General features: G+C 46.2%; 1 protein-coding gene across 5 annotated transcripts in view; it reads left to right on the top strand.

Annotated features, from left to right (window-relative positions):
- Window positions 1–5679: 5679 nt before the first annotated feature.
- Window positions 5680–22082, top strand: part of MAP3K13 (mitogen-activated protein kinase kinase kinase 13) — a 71556-nt gene continuing 55153 nt past the window's right edge. For 3 of the 5 annotated variants that reach the window (XM_051781775.1, XM_051781771.1, XM_051781777.1), the window contains exons 1-2: window positions 5680–5741; window positions 14353–14467. The gene's annotated coding sequence lies outside the window, so the exon portion shown is untranslated. Of the gene's footprint in view, window positions 5742–11216; window positions 12170–14352; window positions 14468–22082 lie in introns of those variants that run through there. The other 2 variants (XM_051781774.1, XM_051781772.1) reach the window with 2 other exon arrangements.

Raw genomic sequence — 22082 nt, 5'->3', positions numbered from 1 at the left:
ACCATCAACCCAAGGAACCCACCAGCCCAAAAGAAGGGAAAGACTGAGCATGTGAACTAATTAACTCATGGAGTGAGGAAGGGGGAAACTCTCCAACATGGTAAAAATCCTCCTTAGAAAAATATCAACTTGCAAAAGTAGCTAAAATGTAGGAGGGGGGAAAGTAGATTCTAGTGTTACAAAATATATCCTTCACACTAAAGGTCATTTCAGAGAGAGAGAGAAGGTTGTTCAGAGGGAAAATTCCGGGATGTTGAGGAACTGATGGCTTTTTGCATGGTTCTGTTGCTGCCTGGTTGTCCATCCCTGGTGCTTCTCCCAGACACAGGTGTGTGATAAGAGCTGGCTTTTCCCATGGGTTGTAGGGTGTTGGTTTCAACTATGTGTGTTTTACTCTGATCAGCTTGTTGTGGAATGTTAACTCGAAATGTTTTGATATCTCTCCCTATTTTTTATATCTATCTATATATACTTTTATCTATAGTCTCTCCTTTATGTCTTTTGGCTTTTAAAAGCCAGCCCCTGGGCAGAATGGCTACAGTTCCTTCTCTGGTCTGGAACAGGTGTAGATAATTTTAGAACTTGATTTATGTGTACTGAAAGGTCCTACACTCAAAGCAACCTTTATGTGTTACTTTTATATATATCTTGCTTTTATATAAACTTTACTGTAATAGGTGTTGTAGTGGATCAGTACAGCTCTTCTGTCATTTATTGTGTAATGTTAAAAAAACAACCCAAACCAGGGATAATACTCTGCCACCTGTTTGTAGAACAGTGTGTTTTGGGAGTTTATAGAAATGGTGCAAACGATACCTTGAAGGGCTACCTGGCCTGTTGTGTTTTTATTAACCAGGATGAAACCAAAGATCCTTCTGAGTTGTACTTTGTGTTTAAAATTTACAGGCCTGGTTTACTTGTCCTTTAATAACACAGCTGCTGTAGTTGTGATAAACCAGGCCCCTTCTGAGCCAGGAAAAGAATGCTCATAGAGAAAAAAAAGAGAAGGAAGTTCTACAGTGGCATGGAAAGGATCCAGTAAATGTTTAAGGCATATTGTTGTAAACCTTATGTTTGCCTTTTTTTTTTTCCTCTTTTTCCTTCAAGATAAATGGAGTTTGGTAGTGAGAAGGAGAAATGCATTTCAGTGTGTACAGCAGAGAAATTTAAAGTTTTACAAGGACCAAGTGCTTAAATCCAGCTCCCAGAGCAGTGTAGGAAGATGAGTGCATGGCACAGGCCTGCTTTTCCCTCTCCCAGAAAGTTTTCATGGCAGTGAGACCCAAGGTTGTGCAGCTCTGCTCCATCAGGGCTGGCCCTGAGCATGGGGAGGGGTGCAGGTTGCAGAGCCTGGGGGTGCACTCAGCCTTGGTACTGTGTAATCAGGATGGGCCAGGTTGTTCCTGGAAACTTTTGTGTTTCCCCAAGAGCTCGTGGAGGTCCCTCCCAGCCTTTCTGTCCTAAAGCTGTTCAGTGACTGCCTGGCAGTTTGTGCTTTGCTGGAAGGCAGCTGTGGGCTGTGACACCACGGGACAGGGTGGCAGCTCCTCCAGCCCTAGGCCTGCCAGAAAAGAGGAGATCTCACTATTCCAGATCCCTCTGATTACTGCTCTGTTGACTACACTGTAGAGGTAGTGCTCAGAAAATACACATGGCACCCGCACCAGCTTGGAAAAAAGGCTTCTCAAACAATTTCCATGTCAAATCCCTAAAAATTCCATTACTAGAAGTGGAAATGAGGACAGATTTCCTCACCAAAGGACAGATTTCAATGGATGTGAATGTGGTGTTTTGTCTTTTGAACCCATCAGAATGTGCTGTGGCAAAAGAGGAATATTCCTGCTTCTTCCCGAGCAGGAGCAACATGAATGTGTCAAGTCTCCTACAACCTCCTGGGATCATCAGCCTGTTCAGGAAGTGTTGAATGTTACAATCAAGTACTTTATTTATAGGAGGCTCAGCTTAATTTTTATTCCAGTGTTTCATTGCTGCAAGGTACTCAGGAAGATGCAGCTTGATTTGCTGTAGCCTTATTCACACAGAACAAAAACCCCTGGGAAATGCTTCTCTGACTCTTTGTGCAAACCCTGCCTACTTCTGACCCCAGAGGCATTGGGAAAGGAGGCTCTACACTGATGTCCCAGCTGGAGGAGTAGAGTATTTCTGCTGAAACAACCTCTGAGGAATATGGGAGGTCTAATGAGCTCTACTGTGCAATCTGAGCAGAGATTTGGGGTAAAACCCACGGTCACAGTGCTGACAGGGGCAGGAACTCTGAAAACTTGCTTGTTCTTGACAGCAGCAGGTCTAAACATCAGGCCTGAATTACACCCTGGTGTTTAAACAATGGCTTGGAGGGCCAGCTAAATCCACCACCAACTGTTTTCTGCTTTTTTTAAATAGCTATGGCTTGTAAAATTTATCTTTTGGCTTTAAAAAAAATTATTTCCTGTAAAAAGAGCTATTGATCTCCTCATCTTTATAATCTGTCCAGTACTCTGTTCTCTGCCCCCTCATCTGTGGTGAAAACCAACACTATTAAACATCTGGTCATAAAACAGTTTCCAAAGGCTTCTTTGGTTATCCCACCCTGAGGAGTCCTCCTCTGCTAACTCTGAGGCCTTTTTCCAGACTGTCTCCAAAAACCAGCCTTCCAAGGCCTCAGTGAGCTGGAGTTCAGCACCTCAGGGCTGGTTCATGGAGCTCTTTGAAAGGCACAGCTGGAGCAAGTGTGGCAATGACATCCACACAGCCAGGCATGTTGAGGGCTGTGGAATATCATCCTATTCCAGACTTGAAATTTCTGCTGAAGAGCCTCAGCTTCTTTCAGCCACGGAGGTGGTTTCAGCTTGATGTGACAAAGACATGTTTAAGAACTTTTCCTCCTTGCTGGGTATCCTTTGAGGAGTTTTTTCCTTTAGTGAAAAAAAAGGTTTTAAATGCCTTGGAAACTTTGCCTCCTGTTCCATTTTGTAAAAGAAGGCTGGGTATAATTAAATACATAATTAACTTTGACACTGTTGATATGTAGTTAAAACTTAATATGTAGGTGAACAGTTGTATATCCAACTCTGCACTCCCCCTTAGAAACAAAGGGCTCATCTGCCTTTAAAATGTGTGTGTGCAGGAGTGGAGAGCAGTGACCCAGCTCTGTGAGCAGGGCAGCTGTTTGCATGGAATCACAGGATGGTTTGGGCTGGAAAGGACCTTAAAGCTCATCTTGTGCCATGGGCAGGGACACCTCCCACTAGAACAGGTTGCTCCAACCTGGCCTTGAAGAAGTTTTGCCTTATTGAGTCTTCACTCTGCTCCTTGGCTTCTTGAAACCCACAGTCCCCTCTCTAAAATTCCCCACTGCATCAGGCCTGGTCTGCATTTCTACATATTTTGACATCCAGACCTGCAAACACAAAGCCATGCACACACAGAGCTGGTCTAACATATTTGTTAGCAGTGTTCCAACCCGCAGTGTTTCCCAGTGAGAGGGTCACCTGTTCAGCATTTATCTCCCTCTGTACTGCTCTGTGCATTTCAGATTTAAATTATCTTAAGCAAAAATTGCCACTTAAAAGGTAGGGCTTTGATTTCTCCCTGCCAGAAAAAAGTATCTGTCAGTTATTTTCAATGGTCTGTGGGTATTTCATGATTGTTAAGCTCAGATATTTGCGTGGCTTCAAAGCAACACCTCCTGGCAAGCCGTGGTATTGCTTGTGCAGGGAGGGACCTTCCTGTTGGGATGGTACAAGACAAAACAAGTCTGCGGAGGGGTAGAATCATGGAAAGGGTTGGGTTGGAAGGGACCTTAGAGCTCATCCAGTGCCACCCCCTGCCATGGGCAGGGACACCTTCCACTAGCCCAGGTTGCTCCAAGCCCTGTCCAACCTGGCCTGGAACACTTCCAGGGGTGGGGCAGCCACAGCTTCTCTGGGAAAGCTGTTCCCAGACTACCAGTGACCTGCAGCAAACCTCCCTCGTGTTTTAGTGTGCAAATCACAGTGTGATGGACGTGGCTGTCACAGCTCCCACTGGGGGAGAAATGAAAGTGGGGAGTGTGATCCAGGATTCTTTAAAATAGTGCTGCCATACAGGTGTTGCTGCCTTTTTTATTTCTGTGTGTGTGTGTGTGTGTTCATACCACAGGTGCTGCTTTACAGTGGACGATATCACCAAAAGCAATGCAGCACTTTATCCAAAAACGGCCCAAGCCAGCAAAGGATGCTTGCTGTCATCCCTACAAACGGGAACATGGACGTCAGTGTTCATCTTTGCCCTTTTAATTTACTCCATTTTCCCTATCCCACCGTCAAACTGACTGGCAGGAAACAGGGAAATGCAGAGCAATTTCAGAAAGCTTTCCTAGTGCTCCACGTACCCCATTCCCAAACAGCGTGGGTGTCCCTAGGAGCGAGCTGAAACACTACGGGAGGCATGGAAACACCCCAGGACAAAGACCACGGGGACAGTCCCTCACTCACAGCATTCACGCGTGGCTCAAGGCGCTGTTGTGCTGCTCTGGCATTGCCACGGGGCTATCCAACCCTCTGGAATAACGCGAGGAGTCAGGAACGAAGAACACGTGCCGAGGGACACAGAAGACTGAGGTGCAACATAAATGTTCATACAAGGAATGAAAGCGACACAAGTCACTGTAGAGGGACGTTTCTTGGAGGAGATGGTAACAGTGTCAATGAGGGCGATAAAAAGATACATGTAATCAATAAATCTTTCTGCTCTCCGTTCCAGAGTTGTCGATGTAGCACTGAAGAAACTCTTCTGTGTCCGGCGGTAAAGAACAATGTTAAAAGCATCTGTCAAAACTTCGCGTCCTAATATTCAGTCCTAATATTCAGTTTGGCCCGGGAGGCGGTGTTTTAACTCATCCCCGGCGTCCTGGTCGGTAATCTCAGGCTGTAGGGGCTGCTGTCACTGAGCCCTTGGAAACGGGGGGACCCGACCGGGACCGGCCCCTCACGAGTTCCCGCCCAAACACTGCCCGCGCGCGCTCCCACAGGCCCCGCCCACCGCCCCTCAGTCCACAGCCCCGGCTCCCTCAGACCCCGCCTATCGCCCCTCAGGCCCCGCCCAAAGCAGCGCCCGTCAGACCACGCCCACTCCACAGTAGATCCCGCCCACTCACCATCTCAGACCTCGCCCACGCCCCTCCTCAGACCCCGCCCCCTCAGGCTCCGCCCGCCCTCTCCCTTCAGACCTCGCCCACTGTGCTTCAGACCGTGCCCGCGTCCCCTCAGACCCCCCCGCGTCCCCTCAGACCCCCCTGCGCCCCCTCAGACTCCCCCGCGCCCCCTCAGAACTCTCCCGCGCTCTCTCAGACCCCACCCACGTATCTCAGACGACGCCCACGCCCCCTCAGACTCCACCCGCGCTCTCCATTCAGACCTCGCCCATGGCGACTCAAACCCCGCCCACTCTCACTCAGACCTCGCCCTTATCCCTTCAAACCCCGCCCACTCCCCCTTAGACCCCGTCCACACACCATCAGACCCCGCCCATGCCCCCTCAGACCACCCCCACACCCCATTCAGCCCCGCCCACTCTAGTTCAGACCACGCCCACAACCCATTCAGCCCCGCCCGCGCTGGCTCAGACCACGCCCAGGCTCCTCACTCAGGCCCCGCCCGCCGCCTTTAAAAGCCGCCCGCAGCCGTCGCGGTGCCGGAGGTGACGTGTGCGGGAGCGCGCGGGGCGGAGCGGCCGCGCCGGCGGGGACGCGGCTAACGGGGGTGAGCGGGGTACGGGGTGCCGGGGGGGCTTAGGGAACGGGGTGCCGGGGGGTGCTTAGGGAACGGGGTGCCGGGGGGGGCTTAGGGAACGGGGTGCTCGGTTAACGCGGCGCTCCGGGTATTGCGGTGCTCAGGGGTGTCGGCGTGCCTGGGTTACGGGGTGCTCGGTTAATGTGATGCTCAGGTATTGAAGTGCCCGGGTATTGGGATGCTCAGAGTTATCGGGGTGCTCGGGGTATCGGGGTGCTCGGTTGCCGCGGCGCTCAGGGCGCTGTGCTCGCCCCGGTGCTCCCCGGTGCGTCCTCTCCATTGCCCCGGCTGAGCCGGGAATTGCCCGCTCCTGTTTTCAGGCGCGGGGCTCCCGCGCTTGTGTGTTAGATACGTAAAAAAAAAAAAGGACTTTTTCCTCATTCTAAAGAGCAGCCGGAGTTGCTCCCGTGGCACCACCGAGGTGCGGGCGATGCCTCTTTCGAGGCGGGTGAACAGTCACGTTATCTCCGCTGTCCGGGCAGGAGGAAGCGTCGGAGTCAATCTCCAGGCGGAACCTGGAGCAGATCCCGGCGGAGATAAACCTGTGCTGTCTGTCTGTCCTAATCCCGTCTGAGCAAAAGGGCCCGGGGGCCGTTGACAGCAACAAAAATCAGTGCGGGCTTCTATGGCTTTGTGCCCTGCTCGGTAAAATAATAATAAGTGTAGGAATTTTGATGCTCCTCTCACCTGGCAGCAGTTTGGGAGGGTGGAAGGGATGGATTTAGCGGATGTTTCACTTGGAGTATCTGGTTTAGCCCAGAGAAGTGCAGCACTTGAATTGGTGAGGAAAGGCAGAGACTGGAAAAACAGGAAAGGGGGAATGGCTTCAAACTGACAGAGAGAAGAATTAGATTGGATTTTAGGGGGAAATCCTTCCCTGGGAGGGTGGGGAGGCCCTGGCACAGGTTGCCCAGAGAAGCTGTGGCTGCCCCTGGATCCCTGGAAATGTCCAAGGCCAGGTTGGACAGGGCTTGGAGCAACCTGGGCTAGTGGAAGGTGTCCCTGCCCATGGCAGGGGTGGGACTGGATGATCTTTAAGGTCTATTCCAACACAAACAATTCCATGATTCTATGGCAACCTTCTTGTAGGGAAGGGCACTTTTCAGGGCAGAATCTCATACCTCTACCTTATTTTTGCTAAGTGGATGGAGGTGGCTGTAAGTAACACTTTCAGGTTTAGTGCAAAGAAAATAAGACCTTCTGAGAAAACAGATAAAAACCTGCCTCCTTTCTTATTTGAGCTTTGTGGGGGTTTTGCTGCTGGAAACTGCTGATGCCTCACTTGCAGTTGTTGTTCTTTTATCCTGTAGTTTTACTAGTTCAGAGATAGAATGATCTTAACATACTGATCTCGTTCTCAAAGCAGAGCAAAAAAATCAAGGTAAATACTTTCTGCATTCACTCCGGGATGGATTTGAGTCCTGATTTGATTTTCCGAGGAGGCATTAGACCTGTGAAAACTTGCATTTTTCCTGGTAACTATATGTATCAGGAAGTGTAGAATTTCAGGAGCAGGTTTAATATTATATTACTCCGGAAAAGTGGGGCCCTGTGCACCTCTTTTCCAGCCCTCTGCTTGTCTATTTTCCTTAGTTCTCATGGACAGGAGTAAGTGGTTGTGTGGTAGGCTGGATTCACCTCCCAATTAGCACCGTATGGAAATGGAATCTGTGGAACTGTGTCTGTACCTAGGCTGGTGCATCCAGCATGTCTGCCCATCAGGCAGTTCAGGGATCAAAATCACTTAAGCTGCTCCTGAAAGTGTTCCCTGAGGCTGCACTTCCCTGGACAGGCCTGGTGTTTGTGGTTTGGCTCTTTGGTGATGTTACTTTGTTGTTTTATTTTGGAGTTTTTTGGATGAGAGCTGTGCACTACTGTCTATCTCCCCATTTCCTAAAGTGGCCCATACCCTCAGCCCCCTCCCTCCACTTTTTCACTGTAGAAATACTTCTCTTTTGTTTCCTGAAAAAAATTCACCTTTGGGTGGTGACCAAACTGGTACCTTTGAAGCATTAGAAATGTAGAACTGGAGAATTTTTATCATTTTACCTGTGGTGGTGATCACCACTAACTCCACTGGAATCAGTGCTAAAACAGATGCTCGTGTTTAGAGAACAAAACCAGTATTTGCTAAACGTAGAGATGGGAACGCTAACAATAAATAAAGAAATCACATTTAGACACAGAGAACAGGTGGATGAAGAATTGAAACAGATGTAGGAAACAAGAAATTGCTCTCAGTTGCTCGGTTTTGGTCTGAACTGTATTTTAACAGCTGTTTCTCACATCAGAAAGATCTCTGTCCAAAAAGATGATAAAAGATGAGACTACTGGCAAAAATTACATCAGATGCATGCAGAGAATGTTTGTTGAATATAAGCAATTTGGCCACCTTCACCAAGGCTAAGAACAATTAACTGAAAAAAAATCACTGTTTACTGTGTTATTTTAAAGTCTGTGTTGGTACAGCAGCTCACAGATTTTACTCAGGTATTTTGTGGAGAATAAATGCTTCTCCTGGTAGTGTCCAAGAGTTTTATATAAGCCTTTGCGACATAGTTTGATGACTTAATTGCACTGTTAAAATACTGCTTCTGGAGCAAGTGCTGAATTTCCAGACCTTGGTGTGGTTCACTTTTAAATGCTTTTTGCAGTGGGTCTCCTGACCCTGCCTTGAATCTGCTCTGCAGTTTACAAGTGCCATTGTTTAGGCTCATTTCATGGAAATATTTTCTTTTAGGTCCCTTATTAGAATTATTAAAGCTGAATCTAACTGCTGTCTCTATAGAATTTACCTTCATAACTTGTGATGGAGAAGATAACTTGCTTTTATAATTTTTTTTTGGTAGAAATGACAGTGTAAGCTTTAATAAGCTCCTATATCCAATATTCCAGGTGGGTCTCGGCAGTGCAGCGCTCCAGTTAAATATTGACTTGCTGTGTAGGACTTTGGTCTTGGGTAGTCCTTGCTGAAATTGCAGCCAGGAGAAAGGTATTGTGGCAAATATAATCACTTAACATCACCCTCTACCAAACTAGAGTCAGTCTGGATGTGGGGAATGGTCCCAGAAGAGGCTCCCAGGGTTGGGAGTCTCTGCTGGATGATGTGAATGGATAATCACGTTTGTACCTGGCCATGGGGACAGTCCTTGTCTGTCTCTCTGTAGTGAAATAACTAGAATTTGGGGTCTCATTGTCGGTGCCAAGCCTGGTGGTCCTTTCTAATCTTGCCCTTATTCATCCTGGTGCCTCTGGCTGACAGGAGTGGTGTGTGCCAGGAGCCCAGCTGGCAGGAGGTCTCAGCTCTGGGACTGTGCCTCCCACCACAGAAGGCTCTTTGTGCCTTATGGACACGTGATCCCCTGAAAAAATAAACATTTCTCGTTCTTGCAGAGATTTGCTTTCAGATATGAACTGAGCATAACTGTTTCAGCCTTTCCAGCGTGCTCCATCCCTCTCTCCTTGCTGCTGTAAGCTTTCTTGGAAAGGTCTGAAATCTGCTCGCTGAACTTCGTTGCAAATAGAATCCCTCTGGAACTGAGAAGATAAATTTTGTTCAGGATGTGGTGTGTAGCATTTTTTGACTGCTTTGCTGTGGGGAGCGACACAGAGCCATATATTAAAAAAAAAACTTTCTTTTTTCCAGCTAAGAGGCTTTGTGCATGGGAGGCATCTTATAGACTTTCTTATTTGCTTGTAGGGAACAGGAATTTCAAACTAATCAGAAGGTTGGTAACAAAAAAAAAAAAAAAAAACCAAGCAAAAAGTAATCTATAGTGCTTTAGGCAAAGGAATTTCTGCAGCCTTTAATAGTAAAAATATTTTGAGCTGTTTTTATGTGGGGGAATAAGTTATTTTATATCTTGAAGTCGTCTTTTTCCTGTCAGAATCTGGTTCTAGGAAGATTTTTCTCCTGTGTTACTAGAAGAAGGTTGGGTATGTCATGTGTCAACTTTGTTTGCTATAAACTGAGGTTTCGATGGAAGAAACCTTTTGTTTTCGATTCAGGATTGGGTTGATGAATCCTGTTTTTAACTTCTTGTCTTTGAAACCGTTTCCTTAAGTGTGATGGGTGTGAATTGAAGAACCTGTAGAGGAAAAAGTGGCTCAAGTTTTTAGCATTCCTGTAATTTTTCCGCTTTGTGAGTGCTGTGTGGTGGTGTGACTCACTTTCAGGTGTGTGTCACAGATGTGTGGCTGCTTGGTGTGACTGAGGTCAAGATTTAGGCTGAGCTCCAGATGGTGGCCAGAGGATTACTTGAGGGCTAATTACAAGAGTTCTTTGTCTAAGTCTGAATAGTTACATCACAAAGATTCTTCTTTAATGATTCATCAGGCAATTTAGTTGGGATAAACACCACAACTTTTTCACTTTCTGATTAAGTGTTTTTCCTTTTGGCTCGTGTTGAGCTGTACCCCAGCACTTGCAGGCTGTTTTAATGGGCATTCACTTCCTGACTCTGACAATGGGATCTCTGGCATCTTTGAACTTTGGATAACTCTTTTTCTCTGCATGTGTGGCCTACATTTCTCCCTGCATCCATCTACAGAGCAAGGGAACTGCTGGGGTGGGAGCTGTGAACAGAGACCCCTGCCTGTGGTTTATTCAGGCATAGGCTGCCTTGAGTTAGCAAAGCTATTTTTGGGGTTCCCTCGGGGAGAAGGTGGTCAGGGCATTCAGCCTTGCAGCTGAGCAGAGTCAGCTTTGGTGTCACTGTGCTGGGTCAGCTGGTGGTGGTGGTTCTGTCAGAGGGGATCCCAAGGGGCTGTTAGTGAGGTCACCCGACAGCTAACTGCTGAGAAAACATTCATTTTGCTCTCTTAGTTTGTTATTGTTGCCAGGAAACACCTTGTGCACATTTCAGAGACTTGTAAGTTGTGGCTGCTCCTGTCTTAGCTCAACAGATTTGCCCTGTGACTCCTGGATAAAGGTCAACATCCTCAGCATCCACATCTCTGGATCACAGTGCCAGCCTGTCTTGTCAGGATGCATTGTCACTCTCCTGGAGGGTGCCTGGTGCTGTGGCCACTACAGCTGTGGCCTTTGGTCTGTGGCAGGATGGCTCAGTGCTAAAGGGGATGGAATTTCCTCTCCATTTTATCCTCCCCTCTTTCTGCACTGCTCAGGTATCCCTCAAGGAGGAGTTTCCCACTCATGCTGTGTATCCAGTGCTGGTGGATTCTGGGGAAGCCAGACCTCAACCCAGCCCAGCCCCTCAGTGCTGGTGGAGGAAACGGTGCTGGGGTCTCTTGCTGCTGGTGTCTGGGCCTCAGGGATGCCTTAGTTTTCATAGAATCATTTGTTTTCTACCTGTTTTTCCTTGTAACAACCTGAAGTTCACCACGTTGCTCAGTGGCATCAGGACACTCCTTTAGGAATGAGTGTGTTTAAAGGTTGCTTTAGCGATAGGATTGCTGGAAGGACTCCTCTTTTCCTGGGTGCAGTCAGTGTGTCATACACCTGACACAGAGTACTGTGACCTTCCTGGTTTCCTTAGAAACAGAGCACTCCTTTAATGGGTTATTTATATTCCTCGAGGTGCAATGTCCTGTGGTCTGGATGTACTTTCCTGTCTCTAGGGGGAGGAAATACTGGTACTGCTTCACTGATTTGGGGTGTTCTCCTGGCTAGAGCCTCCTCCTGCAACCTGATGGGCAGAGAAAGGTGCTGGCTGTAAGATACAGGTGTTATTTTTGTGTTCAGTCATCCATTGCCTGTTCCTGGGGGCAGGAGCTCTCTGGGGAGAGATGATCCAAGCTGTTGATAGGCTCTGTTTAGTGCAGTCAAGTTGAGGAGCTCAGTAGGCTGGCCACTGAGGGCAGACCTGGATTGAAGCCTTCTAGCACTTGAAGCCTTAGGGAATGTTTGCACAGTCACTTTTCCTCCTGTGTCTGGGGCCAGAATATACAACCTGCAACAGAAAGTCATCATGACGTGTCTTAAGAGATAAAAGGATTTGTCTGGGTTTTCCTTTACTTTGTTAGGCAATAGCTGGCCTGGGGACCAGCACTGTGAGCTGGCTGCTTTCCTGGGGGTTCTGAACACCCTGAAGCAGCCAAGGTCATTCCCCAGAATCCAGGTGTGAGATTTGGTCAGTGCCATCTTCAGAACCCAGATTGCTGTGAAGTCTCTTTGCCTTCTTTTCCAACAGGAAGTATCGGTTCTCTTTCGAAAAGTGTAAATCTGAGCCCAGTATCCTGGTTCGTGGAGTGGGAGGCTGTTGTATGTCTGACCTCAGACTGCAGGCTGCTCAAGGGTTTACCACACGTGACACCTGGTGTTGCATCAGATGATTGATGGGGGATTTTGTTGATTCCCTCCTGGCCAAGGCATCCTTGAACCTTCTATTTTGAGAGATCCATATGGTTGCAGGACTGAAAGAAAACCCTGACTTCAGGTTTGTGTTGTGTCTCGTGGACTGGTGCTGGGAAGTTCTTGACAATTACAAGAGCCCTCTCTTCTCCAGTGTGTACCAGGAAAGGTGGTAATAAAGAACCTGCTCAGCCTCGTTGTGCTCAATGAGCTCAGTGTATTCTTTGGAGGTGACAGGACTTCATACTCCTTCATTTCCCTTCTTCCCTGCTAAGTCATGCTATTTCCAAGTTGCTCCCTAGGATTTCATTTCAGTCTTTTTGCTGAAACCTCACATCTCCAGGACAGAGGTGCTAGACCACACTTGTATGTTGAGAGAGGACTTCCCCCCCCCCATAATTGGAGGATTAAATCATCCAGTCGTTCTTTGAAGCTACTACTGAGAGAGCAAGGCTATTGCCAGAGTGACTTGGAGGTACATTAGAGACTCTTAGGAGCTTGTTTATGCTCTGTGTGATGAGAGATATTCCTTGTCCTCCTTTCCCCTGGGCTAGCTCAGATTATGCTGATAGCATTAGTGAAGAACACTTCCAAGTCTGATGTCACTCTACTGCAAAAACCTGGAGGTTTGTTGAGACGCTCACCAAGCACAGGGACTTTGCAGAGTCATCCAGGAATGAAACTGCACTTTGTGGGGCAAAATGTACTGAGATTGCTGCTTGCAGGGAGGACTCTGACACTTGTTTTGAGAGAGCTGTGAGAGGGAGCTCCAACCAGAGCTCTACACACACACTGTGCATGTGTGAAGTTACCTGACAGTTCAAGAGAGGTGCCTTTAAGCACTTTAATCTGTATTGTCTGTTTGGCACTCTACTCCTCTTTTTGTAGTTCTTTCAAACTCTTAACAGCAAATTGAAAGGACTGAGTTTGGGATATATGCAAGACCTCCATGCCTGTGAGCCTGCAAAGGGTTGTAAGACTTGCCCTGTGGATATTCCTGAAGGGGGAAAAAGTTCCTGGGGACACTTTGCATCTCAAGCAGTGAAGTGTGTGAAAGTGGAAACGGACAGTAATTAATAATACCAAGCTGTAATTATTGGGAAGGAGGTGTCTTTTCCTGGCTAGTGAGGACCTTGAGAGTGTGACCTGAGTAATCTGAAGGAGTTGGAGCCTTGAGCAGCTTTGTGACTCTTTCACAGACGCTTCCAAAAGGACGCAACATTGATAACGGGAACTGCAGGATTTGCTGGGTTGAAATTTTATCTGCCTGAGTAGCTGCTAGTCCAATTCCATTAATGTTTGCATATTTAATAAACTTTTAATGCTGGATTTTAATGAGTTGGCAGTTATCTCTGAACACCCAGCAGCAGCAGTCACAGAGTCTAGGTGGCTCTCAAATGCAGATTTCCCTCGCTTAGAAGACGTGTGGCTTTTCCTTGGGCAGTCAGCACTTGACAGGCTATGGAATGCTTTGATTTGGTTTGTATTGATGTACATCAACAGTGAATTCTTAATTTGGATGGAGCCCTAGGGTTAAGTTTTTTGGGGAGGAATCTTTTTAAAAAGCCAGATGTAAGAGAACATGACCTTGGTTAATCTCGTAACGCACCACTGATCTACTTGGGATGTTTCTTGCTAGTGATCTAATTATTTTGGCTGCAAAATGGGACTGCCAGGGAAATTGCTTCTAATGTGGCATTTGCTCTTACACACTCCCAGTGCTTTTGCTTTGCCTTTTGTTTTTTTTTTTTCCAAATTTATATCAAACTCTTCCTAATCCCAGGCAGGCTAAGAAGTGCCCTGGTTGTGCTGCACAGTTGGAGCCAAGTGTCTCTGAGGTTAAAGAAGGTAATCAATCATCAAGGCAAAATTCAGCAAGAAGTTCATGTTTGGGCTTTTGAGATAAACCTAAGTGTAGTTAATATGTCAGTATGTCAAATGTAGCAGGCAAGGTGAAAAGGGACTTCTGATAGCACAGTGTAATTCTCAGTTCTGGCACCAGTATGACTTTTATTAAGTCCCCTGCCCATTCCCAACCTTTAGGATGAATTCTCAGTATGCTGCTGTAATGTAGATGGCAGATGTAAGCTGTGAGGGTAGCAGGAAATAATTCCTTACAGCCTTCTCTGAGATAAGACAACAGTAATTCAGTGGCTGGACCCATCAGATGGGTTTCAGGTGACCTTTCAGTGGGCCTGGTAAAAAGCAGGAAAAATCTAATGTTTATCTGAGCCATAGTTTAAATTGATGTTCTTTTTATATCTCCAGAGCACCAGTTTGGGAGGAAGAGCAAAGAGACTTAAGGACAGAAACTGATGGACCATTACATCTTCCAAAATGAGCCTACTCACAGTTTTCTCCAGGAAAATAACATGTCTTGAAGGTGAGTAGGTTTTCTATGTGACAGATGAGCTGTGTGATGTCTTGGGCCTTGACCATCAGTATTCCCAAAGACAGATCCATCCTCATTTCAGCTTAGCCTGACACTGCCTCTCTGGGCTGGCACAGCCCATGGAAATGTGCTTGTGAAAAGATGTATTTTATTACTGGGAGAGGTATGGAGGAAGTAGGGAATATTTTCCACCATACCAGTGAATTATTATTATTACTGTTAATTTGGAAACCCTTGAAAAAGCTGGAGTGCTTAGTGAAAGAGGTGAGCCATTGGGAACATGGGTATTTTTTGGTGAGTGGAGAAAATGCAGGTGCTTTATTTGCAGGATGAGAAAGTTAAGTTTGTAAGGCAAACTTTAGTTTAGTTTGGTGAATGTATTAAATTGCACAAGGCATTTTCAAGTGCTGTTCCAGTTGTACCTCAGATGATGTTTTCAGTGTTCAGAAGAGCTGAAGAAGAGTGCTTGTTATCAAAGATGATAAAGTAATTTCCCCAAAGTAAGGAACATAATGCTTGAATGAAATTAAATCAAAATTGTATTTTGTAGAGGTTGTGGTATCTTTTATGTTATTTTTGTACTCGGCCCCTTAGGGCTGTAGGCAGTGACCATGCAGTTTTGTTTTAAAATCCTTTAATAACAGAAATCAAAATGGGAAATGTTACGTAAGTCCTGTGCTCAACATTGAAATAAAACCAGGGTTTCTGAGACAGTTAAGGTTTAAAATATCTTGGTTTAGACTTTACTCTCACTTTAATAAATAATGTATAAAAGGAAGCTGTGTAAGCCTAAGTTTGCCTGCTTAGCAGTTTTAATTCTGATGTTTTAATTAGGCTAATAAATTTGCTTTTCTGTTGGTTACTTTATTGATAACTATTTTTTCTATGTTTTGGTATGAACCAAGTAGTAGCTGTAGACTCAGAGATAATAGTGGAGAGTAAGTGGTGAAACGTGGGTGGCTGTCAGTTGTCATTCTGTCTGCACAGGAATTGCCCTAAAATGTTCAGCATTGGTGTCACAGGCCTGTTGTGCATATATGCTTTTCTGGGTGAGGAAAAAGGCCTGGCAGAAATTCAGCCTGAACTTTTTTCCCCGTGGTTTTGCAGATTTGCAGCTGTGTCTCACTAGTTATGTGAGTTTCTTAAATATCTGTATATTTGGTAACACTGAGAGCCTCTCAGGAGTTGTAGAACTTGACAGAGGGGTGAGGAGATGCAGTGTTAGAGGACTTTACTGCATGAGGAAGAAACAGCTTGTGGCTGGAGAGGGAAATACTGTTCACAATCACTGGTGCTCTTTGGTGTCTGGTATAATCTGCACAGCTCTGCATAAAAGGATGGAAAACTGAAAGCCCCAAAGTAAAAGGTGTTAGCAAGTTCTAAAATGCTCTCTTATATTGACTGTTGTTTTCCAAGTGTCCTCTTCAGATGTTATCAGTGAACCTCTGGCCTAAAGAATCTGGAAAACTAGGGAATCTCACCTGGAAATATTTATTCTGGTAGAGTTTGTATTTTTCTGTTGTGTGGATGAACAGAAATATCTCCTCTTCCTTTTGCTCTCTTCCTCTTTCTTCTGCTTTCCCAGCCTGTGAAAAGTGCCACTTTAATCTGTGGAGAAAGACTGGGCAGCAGGGTGGAGAGAGAGAGAAGGGAAGAGTGAAAAGAGGATATTTTTTGCTGCTATAAGGCTTCTTTGTTCTCTGAGGTCAGGAGGAGCTGAGCTCCCAGTGACTTCATACCCTCTTCTGTTACCTGTTCTCATAAGCCTGAAGGGGTGGATCCTCCTCTCTGTGAGTCACTAAGTAAATATCAGGCAGTGCTGGTATTCCTGATACTGCTCCGAGTACTTGTGCCTGCTTCTTGTGTGTTGTTTACTCGCTGTTTTCGTAGCTGCTATCACAGCCCAGCAGATTTTGTCAGCACAGGGGCTTCTCACGGTGTGCAGCTGGAGAGAGGCACCTGCCTCGGAGCCAGGAGCTGTTCCAGCCTTGTTCCAGCGTGGATTTTCAGTGGGAGCTGGCAAATATTTGGAGATATTTCCAGTAAAACAGTTGATTCTGATTCTTGGCTCGCGATCAGAGGCAGCATTGTGGTTTGCCAGATGGCCCTGCGAGCTGGGTCTGGTGCCTGCTCCGGCTGCATCCCCCCTGCAGGGCAGGGCAGGGCAGGGCAGGAGGTGCCTGCCCGGGTCCCGCGGGAGCTCCGGAGCCCCAACTGCCCAGGGCTGGCAGGAGCTGCAGCTCTCAGCAGTTCCTTCCTGCTGGGCTGGCTGTCAGCACAGCTGGGTGCTGCAGGCAGGGCTCAGAGCCCTGTGCCCCAGCAGCTGCTGCAGCTGGGGGTGGCTCAGGAATGATCATAGTCTGGGTTGGAAGGGACCTTAAAGCTCATCCAGTTCCAACCCCCTGCCATGAGCAGGGGTGCCACTCATTAGACCAGGTTGCTCCCAGCCCCATCCAGCCTGGCTTTGAACACTTCCAGGGATGGGGCAGCCACAGCCTCTCTGGGCAACACATGATGATATGGTGGTGTCTCCTTGAGCAGATCTGAAGCTTCCATGAGGGGACAGGGGGTTTCAAGAGTTTGTGCTCACTGGGAAGCTCTGCTAGGGAGGGAATAAGGCATGTTATCCACTGAGCCACCCACATACCATGGGACTGGCTTCCAGTGTGCATGCATTCCAGTTTTGGATAACCACTTGGTTTTGCCCACGGTCTGCATTTGTGTCCATTTTTTATGTGGATTAGACTGAATCAGTCTTCTGTCCTGTATGGAAGACCCTGGATAGGTGTAGATGTCCCTGGTGGCTTCTTTCCCTTGCTTGCCTGCCCCTGATGTGTTGTCACTTGTGGCCTTATGGGATTTCAAAATGTCTCAGTGTTTCTGGATAAAATTCTCATCTCATTAGGAGAAAAATGTGCCATCAATTTAACCTGAATCTGGACCAAATATGGACAGTTTGAACCTTGGGCAAAGACTCACAAATTGAATGATGCTGCCCACCCAGAATCGGTTGCCATCCTTATTTTCTCTGGGACAGGGAACACTTCAAGTGCTGGGTTTCTGGGACCATTTTGGAGGAGCTGACCAGGCCACCGGAGACTAGAGCTGTGGGGCAGAACTGCACCAACTTTTAATTACACCTTTGCTTTTACTGATACTGTCTTCAGGGCTTTGCTTATCCCTTTCTGCCAAGGGAAGCTCTCCCAGCCACCTCTAGACACTTGAAGTCCAGCTAATCCTGAGGTTCTCTCTTTCCTGGGGTTCCTGAGGGTTCCATGGTATGAACTGAAAGCCCAATAGATGCAACTCAGCTGTGGTACAGGCAGTGTGAGCAGCCTGAGGCACAAATTCCTGGGGGAAGATCCATCAGATTCATCCCCACATTGAATTTATATCCAGTATTCCAGCAGTGGATTTGACAGCTTGGCTGCTGGATATATGTGGGCATTTTGGGATGTTTCAGTTGCTGTGTTGGGAACCATTTGTTTTGCTTCATCTGGATGTGAAATATTACCACTGTGGCCTGATAGGATCCACTTAATGGCACAGTGTACAATCAACATCAGCCTGAGGTGAGCTCTTCACCCACTGCACTGTAATTAACTTGAGATGAACAAAACTTCAGGAATTCCTTCCCTGGGACCTTACTGTGCCAGGAGGAACCTGCAGTCCAGTTTTGTTAGAGAGTAAGTGTCCAGACTAAAAGCCACTGCATGTTTTTCTTGTATTAAGATCTGCTATTAAGAAAATAATTTTTGCTAAGCAGAGCTGACATTTAGTTAAGGGAATAAACTGTAAAATCCACATTGGGGGGAAAAGGAGGTATGGCTTCAGATTCCTGTGGTGGTTTTTCCAGCTGGCAGAGTAAAACAGTTATATTTTCACATGGTGTATTTTTCCTATGTTTAAATATTGTGTTTGATTAAGTTCTGATCATGCATAACTTTTAGATACTGATTGGTATGATATGGGTGCAGCAATCAGTTAACTGTAGCTTTGCCAGGTGGCATTGCCTCTCTACGTGTTGCCTTATCAATTAAGATATTGTTTCTCAAGCACATTGCACTTGCCATCTTGAAACAGACTTATATCTCTATTAAAATAACATTTGCTCAGTGCTCCCAAGTAAAGGAGAAGTTCAATTTTACTGATAAAGGACCACAATTAACTTATACTTAATTCATTTACCACTTGACTTGGTCTCCTTTCTCTGGTGCCTGAGCCTGTTATTTCGAATAGCTGTGTTTGGAAAGCTGCTCAGTTCTGTGTTCTGATGTCTGCTACCACAATTTATTTTTCCTTGAAATCTAACCACTCTGAGTTGATGCATCTTTTTTAATCTCAAGTTTAATCTCTGGTTTTCTCTTTTTAATTTACACAACCTTGATAAAAGCAGCCAGGTTATGCTGGGGTCAATTCGATGATAATAAATTCCTTCTCTCCTTCCTTAAGCCAGAGTGTAAATGAAATAAGCTAAATTTACTGCCTGTTCTTCATGCCTTTTTGTCCAGTGCAGAAGAAAATTAAGCTGTTTTGACCTTTCTCTGACACTTGTAGTCAGTGAAGATGAGGGCAGAGAGAGGCTTTGTAAAAATAAATGAAGTCGATATTGGTCTTTCTAAAATTGTTATTAATGCACTCCAATGAAAGTCCCAGCCTGTGAAGGCAAGTGCAGGCAATCTCAGCTGCTATTTCATCCACCTCCCAAGTTTTTGTTCCACCTTTAGAGCGCTTTGTCACAGAGGTTTTGGGGTGGTGGCTCTGAGTGGGTGCCATGCCTTGGGTGAGCTGTGTCCTGCCCTTCCCCTGGCACCGCCAGAACATCACCTGGGCTGGATCTGAGCAGGGCTGGCTGAAATCAGGGGCACTGGGGGCTTGGGCACACCCCTGGCAGTGATATAGATCTATGAAAAAAAAAGGCTTACAATAACCTGGAGGGTTTCATAGAGTCACAGAATGGTTTGGGTTGGAAGGGACCTTAAATCCCATCTCATTCCATCCCCTGCCATGGGCAGGGACACCTTCCACCAGCCCAGGTTGCTCCAAGCCCTGTCCAACCTGGCCTTGGACACTTCCAGGGATCCAGGGGCAGCCACAGCTTCTCTGGGCAACCTCTGCCAAGGCCTTACCACCCTCATAGGGAAGGATTCCTTCCCAATATTTACTCTAAATCTTTCCTCCTTTAGTTTAAAACTGTTCTGCCTTGTCCTATCATTCCTTATTCTTGCATTGTCCATTGCAGCTGTCACTTAAGAAGGAAAAACTGAGTTTACTCACAGTTTACTCATAGTTTACCACCAAGCCCTAACAGTGTGTGTGTGCTGCTACTTTGTATTTTTCCTGTTATATTTGAAGAGCTGAGCTGTGTGCTCTTAAATGGGTTGTGTTCTCTCCCCAGAGGGCAGGTAAGAAGGTGAAAACCGAATGTTTGCGTGACCAAATGTTGCAGCAATAGCACAGGGTACTGTATCTCAGCCCAGGTAATTCCAGGTCTGACAAAACCCCTACTTGGTGCATTCCTGCTTCTCTGCTTCTGTTTCCTAGACAGCTGTGATTGCACTGGCTGACTTATCTTCAAAGTGATTACACTGGTATCTTTATTTGCTCTGCCCCTGTGCTGATACCAGCCCTCAGCCAGCTCTGTGTTTCCAGAGTCAGGATGGGCAGAGAGGAGGCTGCAAAATGAGCTGGTGCTTCATTCCTTGCTCGTGGATGGGGGAGTATTTTACACTGAGAACCTGGACAGCATAACTTGGTGGTGAACTTGAATAGTGGTTGGTTGTTTCAGGCATAGACTCCAGGAAATCGAAACCAGCCCTGATTTTCGGCTGATAGAAGAGTTTCAAAACGGGTGTCGTGACACAAAGCAAAGGCTTTTCTGGATGTGCTTCTCCTCTACAAATTCCTAGTACATTCATGTAGCGTGCTGTCTCTTGCAGTTAAAATGATGACCAATCTCTGGGAAGTGCCCTCTGAAAAATGCAAGGGATTTGCTTTCTCACAGTACAGAAACACTTTGCATCCCTTAAAAAAATTTAATGGTGCAGTGGTATTTATATTGGACATCAGATAATGCAAAGGCAAGGTCAGAGTTTGAGATGAGTGTAAAAATTCTTCCCCTTTGCTTTTGGTGGCTGGGTGTGATAGTTTAGGTTAAAACAGGCTGAGGGAGTGTTTGTGTAGCCAGCTTTTGAAAGCCAAGCTTTTCAGCTCCATGCCTAAACTTGTGGAGACAATTCTGCATTTTATTAGTGTGTGATGTTTACTGAGGGTTCTCTTCTTGAGTATCATAAATGTTTCTGCATATTTCTCAGAAGAATGAGGGGAAGAAAACTATCTTGCCTAAGAAATACGTCTGTTTTAGGGTTAGACAGAAATGTAGATTATTTGGATCTCTTGGAACGAATACTGTTAAATGAGCTTTTCTGAATTTTATTTTCACTGAAGGATTTTTATACAAAAAGTTCACATATATATATATATATGGCTATAGACATGTCCAGTAAAAATGGGCAATTTGATTAAAGCATGAATTAAGGAAGCGTTAGAATGGTTGCCTGGGGCTTCAGTATGATTTTGCAGTGCTCTGGATGGTTAATACAGAATAGACTAACTGCTAGGACAGAGAAGCCCAGAATAATTTTCCTTGTCCCAGTTAAGTCAAGAACTATTAGAGCAGTGGAAATAAGGTTTCAACAAGAGAGGAAGAAGGGGTGAGGGACGTGTCAGCTCTGTCTTGCTGGTGAGAGGGGAGAGGACCAGAAGTTGGAAAAGAAGAAGGGTGAGTAGCAGTAACCAGTGCAAACAGACTGATGTTGCATGTAAGTGGATTAGGAATGATTTTTCATTTAACAAAAGGGCGGGAGGGGGCAAACTGTGAATATTTGATGTGCAGGTCAAAGGAATATGGGATTGTCCTTGACCTGCATGTTTGTCAGGAGAGGCTTCTTTGTTCTCAAGGGTAACACTTGAGCCATCAGGAGCCGTTTCTCTCCAGCCCAGTACCACCAAACTGTGCTGCACTGGCTGCACAGGAGGCCTGCCCTCACCCCATGGCTTTGCTTCCCCTGTGCTGGAGCACAGGCAGCACAGCAGCTCTGGTAAACCCCTTCCACTGTCTGGCTGAAGTTTGGAGGAGTGACATCAACTACTTGGTTAGTGTACCTTTTTCACCTTCTTTCCCAAGGATATTATGTTTTCCTCTTGTAGTGTCTTGAGATATCTGATTGTGACACTGCAGTAGGAGTAACACTTCTGAGCAGCATATTCAGGGACCAGGAGGTTGCAAGGAGGGCTTGTGTGAAAGGGGTCTTTAACTTTCCCACTGCAGCACCCTGTGGTGGTTTACTGGGAATTACCAGTAAGCAGAATTTCTGGTCTCTTGTTGAAGTACAAGTGTAATAAGACAACTGGGAGGAGTGGAAGGGTGTTGTGGTGTTACACAACAGTCCCATATGCAGCTGCATGTGTGAAGGCTGTTTGCCCAGCAGCACGACCAGTTACTGTTATATTTTTGGCTGTTAGCCTTCTAGTCCGAGGCAACAATCAATAAACTACCTGTTAGAAGAAATGAGTTCTTTGCTAAAGGGAAGAGATTCTGCTCTTC

This window comes from Manacus candei, unplaced genomic scaffold (assembly GCF_025592945.1).
Source record: "Manacus candei isolate 608988 ecotype Guabito, Panama unplaced genomic scaffold, ASM2559294v1 h1tg000015l, whole genome shotgun sequence".
NCBI classification, from domain to species: Eukaryota; Metazoa; Chordata; class Aves; order Passeriformes; family Pipridae; genus Manacus; species Manacus candei.
This window is presented reverse-complemented; position numbering and strand designations above follow the sequence as displayed.